Below are 5437 nucleotides of genomic sequence, written 5' to 3'. Positions count from 1 at the left end.
GACACTCCCATCCTCTCAATCCACGTCCTGGGTTCTGCAAGAGGCTGCCGAGGGGAGCCACGTGTGTGTGAAAGACCCCAAAGTGCGGGGTGTAGTTGTCAGCCACCCACGCTCAGTTCCTCGCACCTCCCCGCACCCTCCAATCGCCCACACACAAGGGCGGTGCCATGGGAGAGAAAGAGAAGTCCGCCGCAAAACACATGCATAAATACACATGCAGCAGCAACGCCATCCACGTCGCACCGCAAAAGAGATCTATGCGCACCGCACACACACAACCACAGGGAAAGTGGGACGGAGCGCATCCAAGAACAGAGCACAGTCCTTCACTTCCCTCTGCCCTTACAAATTGGCATGGCGCCCCACAGCAGGTTGTGGCGGATTAGTGTTCCTCACTCACAGTGAGGCACGGCGCACACCATCCGCTCCCCTCCGAGTGCACTCAGCAGGCCGGGGCAGGGCGCCCAGTCACCCTCGTGCCATCGCAATGGGGAGCACAAACAATCGTCGTCGCGGACCATCACTGCCTCTAACAGGAAAGAAGAAAGAATAGATAAAGGGCATTTCAACAGCACAGTCAGCAGAGGGACACTCAAAGGGACACAGAGACACACAGTGACAGCAGATACGGTAACTACAGAAACAAGCCGCAGGGATTAAAAAAGAAAAAAAAAAAGATGAGAGTCCGGGATAACTCCCAAAATTAAAAGAAAAAAATGAAACAAAAATTGATTTGGCGGTACTTTTATTTCATGGAAGGAGCATCACAAGACGACCAACCGTGTGCTCGTGAATATACATATTGCCCGCACCAACAAAAGGAAAAGCGGAATTAAAATAATTAAAAAAGATTGCACTGTTCCACCAGCCCACACAAAATTCTTCACATTTCATGCGGCATCCGGCCTGTTCTTCCAATCCTCATTTCGTGCTGTCCGTGGGACTCCACAGCCGCAGGGCCGGCAACACGTGTGGGCGAAAACAAAAGCAAACAAGAGCGGGAAACACTTCACTCATTACAGTGTGCAGCAACCGAACATTACGAAAAGAAAAAACAACAATACTTATTACTCCAGCTGAACTAAGTAAAAAAGTAAAAACATCAGCGAAATAAACAAACAGTAAAACTAACAAAAACGGTGGCATAAAAAAGCGCGGTCAATGCGGCACGCATTCTCCGCGAGGAGCCACAAATCCACACTCTGTGGCTCAGAAGGCTGCCACGACCCAAATACAATCCCAGAAGAAGCAGCAACACACAAGACACGCACACGCGCACGGTGTTGTTGCCGCCTAAATCACGCAGTGTCAATTTCACGTCGTTGAGAGAGGCGAGGCGGTCGTCGGGACTCACGCAGCTCCACACCCTGCGAGGTGACTATTTGTAGTGGGATTCGTGTCCAGGGGCGTTGTGCCCATTCATTTCCCTTCTGTAATATCCCCAGCAACGTGCTCTCTGACGCTGTCAACTACTCGAATCTTCTCGGGTGGTGTTGGAGCCGCTTCCCTCGTCGGAGCGGGAACCCTGTCCTTGAGTGCACGCATCGCAGTGGAATTCAGTGGGCGGCTCTACAGAAAGACGTTCGTCACCGTCACGTGGGATTCGTGCCCGCCGCACGCGTCAAAGCGAACCCTCAGGACATCAGGTGGCTTCTCGCCCGTTAACAGCACCTCTTCCTCCCCCAGCGACTCACCATCAATGTACGCAGAGGCCTTGTTGCCTTGCAGCATAAGTGCCACTCGGTATTCTTTCCTCGGCTCCCAAGTGCTCCTCTGTGTTGTTGTCGTGCCTTCGATCGACGTGTACCACTTCTTATGATGGCTGCACGACAGTCCCACGGTATGATTGGACTCAGTGTCCGCGAGCATCGCAGTCAGTAGAGGCGTGTTCCCGCTCGGAGTCTCTTCGATGGTCACCAACGCCACAAGTGTGAAGTCGTGGCTCAAGGATACATGACGCACTTCATCACCCCGAGTGTTCACAGTCCATATTGCCCTGGACTCAAGTCCCGTCAATTGAAACCCATCGTTGTCCTTCACTGCGTTCCTCCACCATCGCATTCAGGCAAAGGTACTCGTCGTTCCACGTGCCATCACTGGCCGCATCGGACAAAACTGCCACCAGACCCGCCGTGGGTGTAGACACGCTGGAGAAGAAAATGTCCTTTTGCGCCCAAGTACTGAGGACGGACTTGATTGTACTCAGTTCATCCGTCAGGCGGGAAATTGAAATGGCACTGCCCCCACCGTTGCCCCTCAGTTGTAAAAGATGCAAATTGCCATCCGAGTACAGCAGGGTGCTGGCGAGCATCCAATCCGCAGCATTGTCTATGCCAACCGGTCCAACAGAAAACGTGCGGTTGTTGTCCGTGACCCAAAGGCAGAACGCAGTGGCCCTTTTCTTCCCCGAGGCGTGCCCTCTCTGAGTGCACAGCATGACCTTCCTTCCCTCAATGGTCGCGGTGATGAGGGCATCCACACGCAGGCTTTCCTTCTGAGAGACTCCCGATCGTGCGTTGACCCACACGGCTGAGAGTGTCCCAATGGCCTCCGTCCACGCTGTCCCCATGTCACGCGACTCGTACACCCTCTGGCCATTCTCGCAGTCAACAATCATGAGAAGTGGTCCCTCCCACTCGGTGACGCGGGGGTTAAGGCATTCCGCAGGGGAAATGTACTCAGAGAGCGCCCAGGCACTGCCGTTGTCCGTCAAGCAAATGATCATGGAGCAAACGTATTCTGCCTCATTCACCGCCATCAGAGGAAACACAAGCGTGCCATCCTCCATCACAACACCTGAGCCACCAGAAGCAATGAACTCCGTCCGTTCCCCTTGTGAGAAGCAGAAGAGATCAGTTTCGGGAGTGGTTTGGGGTCGCCCCATTCGATTCGTCCACTCTGCTTGCCACCCGTGGGATTCGTGACCTCACCCACAACCAGTTTCGGCTCCAAGCCGCCCTCCCTCCAACACCCACCTTCTTAGGACACATCAGAGCCTCCCGCAAGAGGAAACACTCTGTTGCCCTTCGTGATTGTTGTGGGGCGGAGCACAGCACCCAAACTCTCCTCTCCCTCCGCTGCACCAAGCACGGTGTGTGCCCTCCATGCATCTTTTATTGACCTCACCAACAACAGTGGACCAATTCCACGCAGAGTCGATGTACCCCGCAACCACATCAGAAGAAAAGGACTTACTTAATGGAGCGCCTTGATATTCGGCATTCATGTGACCCTCGGCGAAAGCAGCAATTACTCCACCAGCACTGACGAGAGGGTGTGAAGCAAACAAATCCCTCGTCGTAACTGGAACAACCCCATCCTTCGGCTACACCAGCGTCGTCTGCGGCACAAACAATTTCCTCTTTTTAGATCCCCGCCCTGACTTTGGCACCACAGCAGGCTGCACGGTGTTGCAGCACACCATCACGACGAGGAAAAGCAGTACCGCGGAAGCAAACACACGCCGGGACATGTTAGGCCTCTGCGGCTCACCCTCTCTTCCTTCCTTCCTCCTTCCGTTGGATCCGGTCAAGCGGCGACGGTTGTGTTTGCGGGGTGCCTTCACTGCAGCAACACGTGAGAACATATAAATATGTGTGTGTGGGCGGTGTGTGCGCTGTTGGTCCTTTCAAAGCCTCTGAATTTCACAGTAGCGACACGCGCTTGGTCGTAGCTTCCTTCCTAGCCTGAGTGTGCTTGTGTGCAAGAAATCAAATTAATATTCAAAAAGCACCAAAACAGGGCGTGGCAGAAAAGTGGGTGGCGCCGCCATCCACAGTTTAACACACCAGCGTCGTCGTAACCGCCACAGTAATTACTCTCCCCGTCCACAACGGCTCAAGCACTGCGAGGCCGCACACAGAAGCAGAGACATTGACGTTTGCGCACAGGCCAATACACTCTCCGGCAAGCAGCACCAACCAACAGACAGACAAAAAAATTAGGAGCAAGCAAAATCCCATGTGCTGTGGGATCCTTGCAAGCAGCGCTCCCTCATTGCAGGACCTCTATTAAAGCGTTCCTCGCTGCAACATCCCCCACCACCCCCTCGGCGTGTCGGTGGATTTTCCCGTTCACCGGAAGGAAAATGGCGGGATGCTTCGGCAGTGGTCGCGGACACACAGAGCGCACCGTCGACGCGATCAACGAGCGCAGACACTCGTGAAGTGCGATCCCACAACCGCGATCCCTCCATTTACTCTCGTGGACGTGGAGGAGGCATGAAGTGTCCTCTTCTCTACAGTAGTCCTAAAACGCAAAAAATTCCGCAGGACATCCCGCGCAGCCACGGCCTCCTCAGCAGCCTGACAGTCCACGCCGCCGCACCCCTCCTCAAGGGGTCGCCAGGCCCGGTGAAGCAAGCAAAGGGGGACCAGCAATTTGCTCAGACCGTTCAGAAAAATGAGGCGCAGCAGTCGGGTGAGCGCGGCCCATCCACGTCCTCCCCCTCAACCGACCCACCACACAGTCGAATCACATCCCCTGAAAGGAGCCGTGGTGTCTAACAAAATAGCATGCACAATAGCACTTCCTTCTCTCCTCAATGTAGTGTCATGGCACACACGAGGCATCACAAGATGGGCAAATCATTGCATTCCATCGGCATAAGCACGGAAATAAAGCGCGGATTTTGCCCCTGTGAAATTACATCCAAATCGTCTCAGCCACGGAGTTTGTATCGCCAACCCTCAGGAAGGGCTGATGCATCAACCTCCGCTGACTGATCTCCGGCGATGAAACAAAAAAAGCCACCGTCTCTCGAGGTTCGTCATCACCCTTTCCTCCCATTAAAGGGAAAAAAGCAAATTGACTCTGTGGGCGTGTCTAACTGACAGAAATGGAGGAATTGGCTTCAGCCGCGGAACAAATTGAACGGATCCTCCTCCCGAATTGTTCAAAGACACCGGTCGGACAGCTGCCGAGTTTAACGGCGCGGAGGACAACACCTTGAATGCATGGAGCACTGCAGCAACCTGAATATATTCTGCAATGTCCGCGGTCAATTCATGTCCGTACAACAAAGAGACAGCAGGTTCAAAGGGGCGTGTGAACCTGTCAATAATCACCCGCGCCGGAGGATCGCCACCCCCACCCTCCAAGGGCACCTCAACGACGTCAAATATTTCCACCGCATGGCATCCACCACACAATCGCGTGGCATAAAGTACCGCCTTGCAGCACCCCATGCAATGCAGCAATCAAAAACCGACCTCGAACACGGCGTGCGACAAATATACCGAAAGAGGGTGCAGCAAATACCCTCCACATCTCAGCAGTTCCAATCATCCAGTAAAAGGCAAAAGCACCAGACAGTACCCACGGACTCAACAAATATGGCGTCAAAAGGCAGCGAGATGACAGACGCCGAAAGGCTAGCATTTCTTCCCCCGTGGCACTTCCACGGATGAATGCAACTGCCGTGCCCTGCGGCCTCTCG

At 54.0% G+C, this 5437-nt stretch overlaps 1 pseudogene, besides 1 other annotated feature; it reads right to left on the bottom strand.

The window, feature by feature from the left end:
* Positions 1 to 5437: a sequence feature (areas not merged during assembly with more than two copies in the genome that could not be assigned to a particular haplotype).
* Positions 1379 to 3586, bottom strand: Tc00.1047053503871.10 (annotated as a pseudogene).

The sequence above is a fragment of the Trypanosoma cruzi genome, genomic scaffold, assembly GCF_000209065.1.
Source record: "Trypanosoma cruzi strain CL Brener 1047053516713 genomic scaffold, whole genome shotgun sequence".
Lineage (NCBI taxonomy): Eukaryota > Euglenozoa > Kinetoplastea > Trypanosomatida > Trypanosomatidae > Trypanosoma > Trypanosoma cruzi.
Note: the sequence above shows the minus strand (reverse complement) of the source record. Positions and strands in the feature narration are given on the sequence as shown.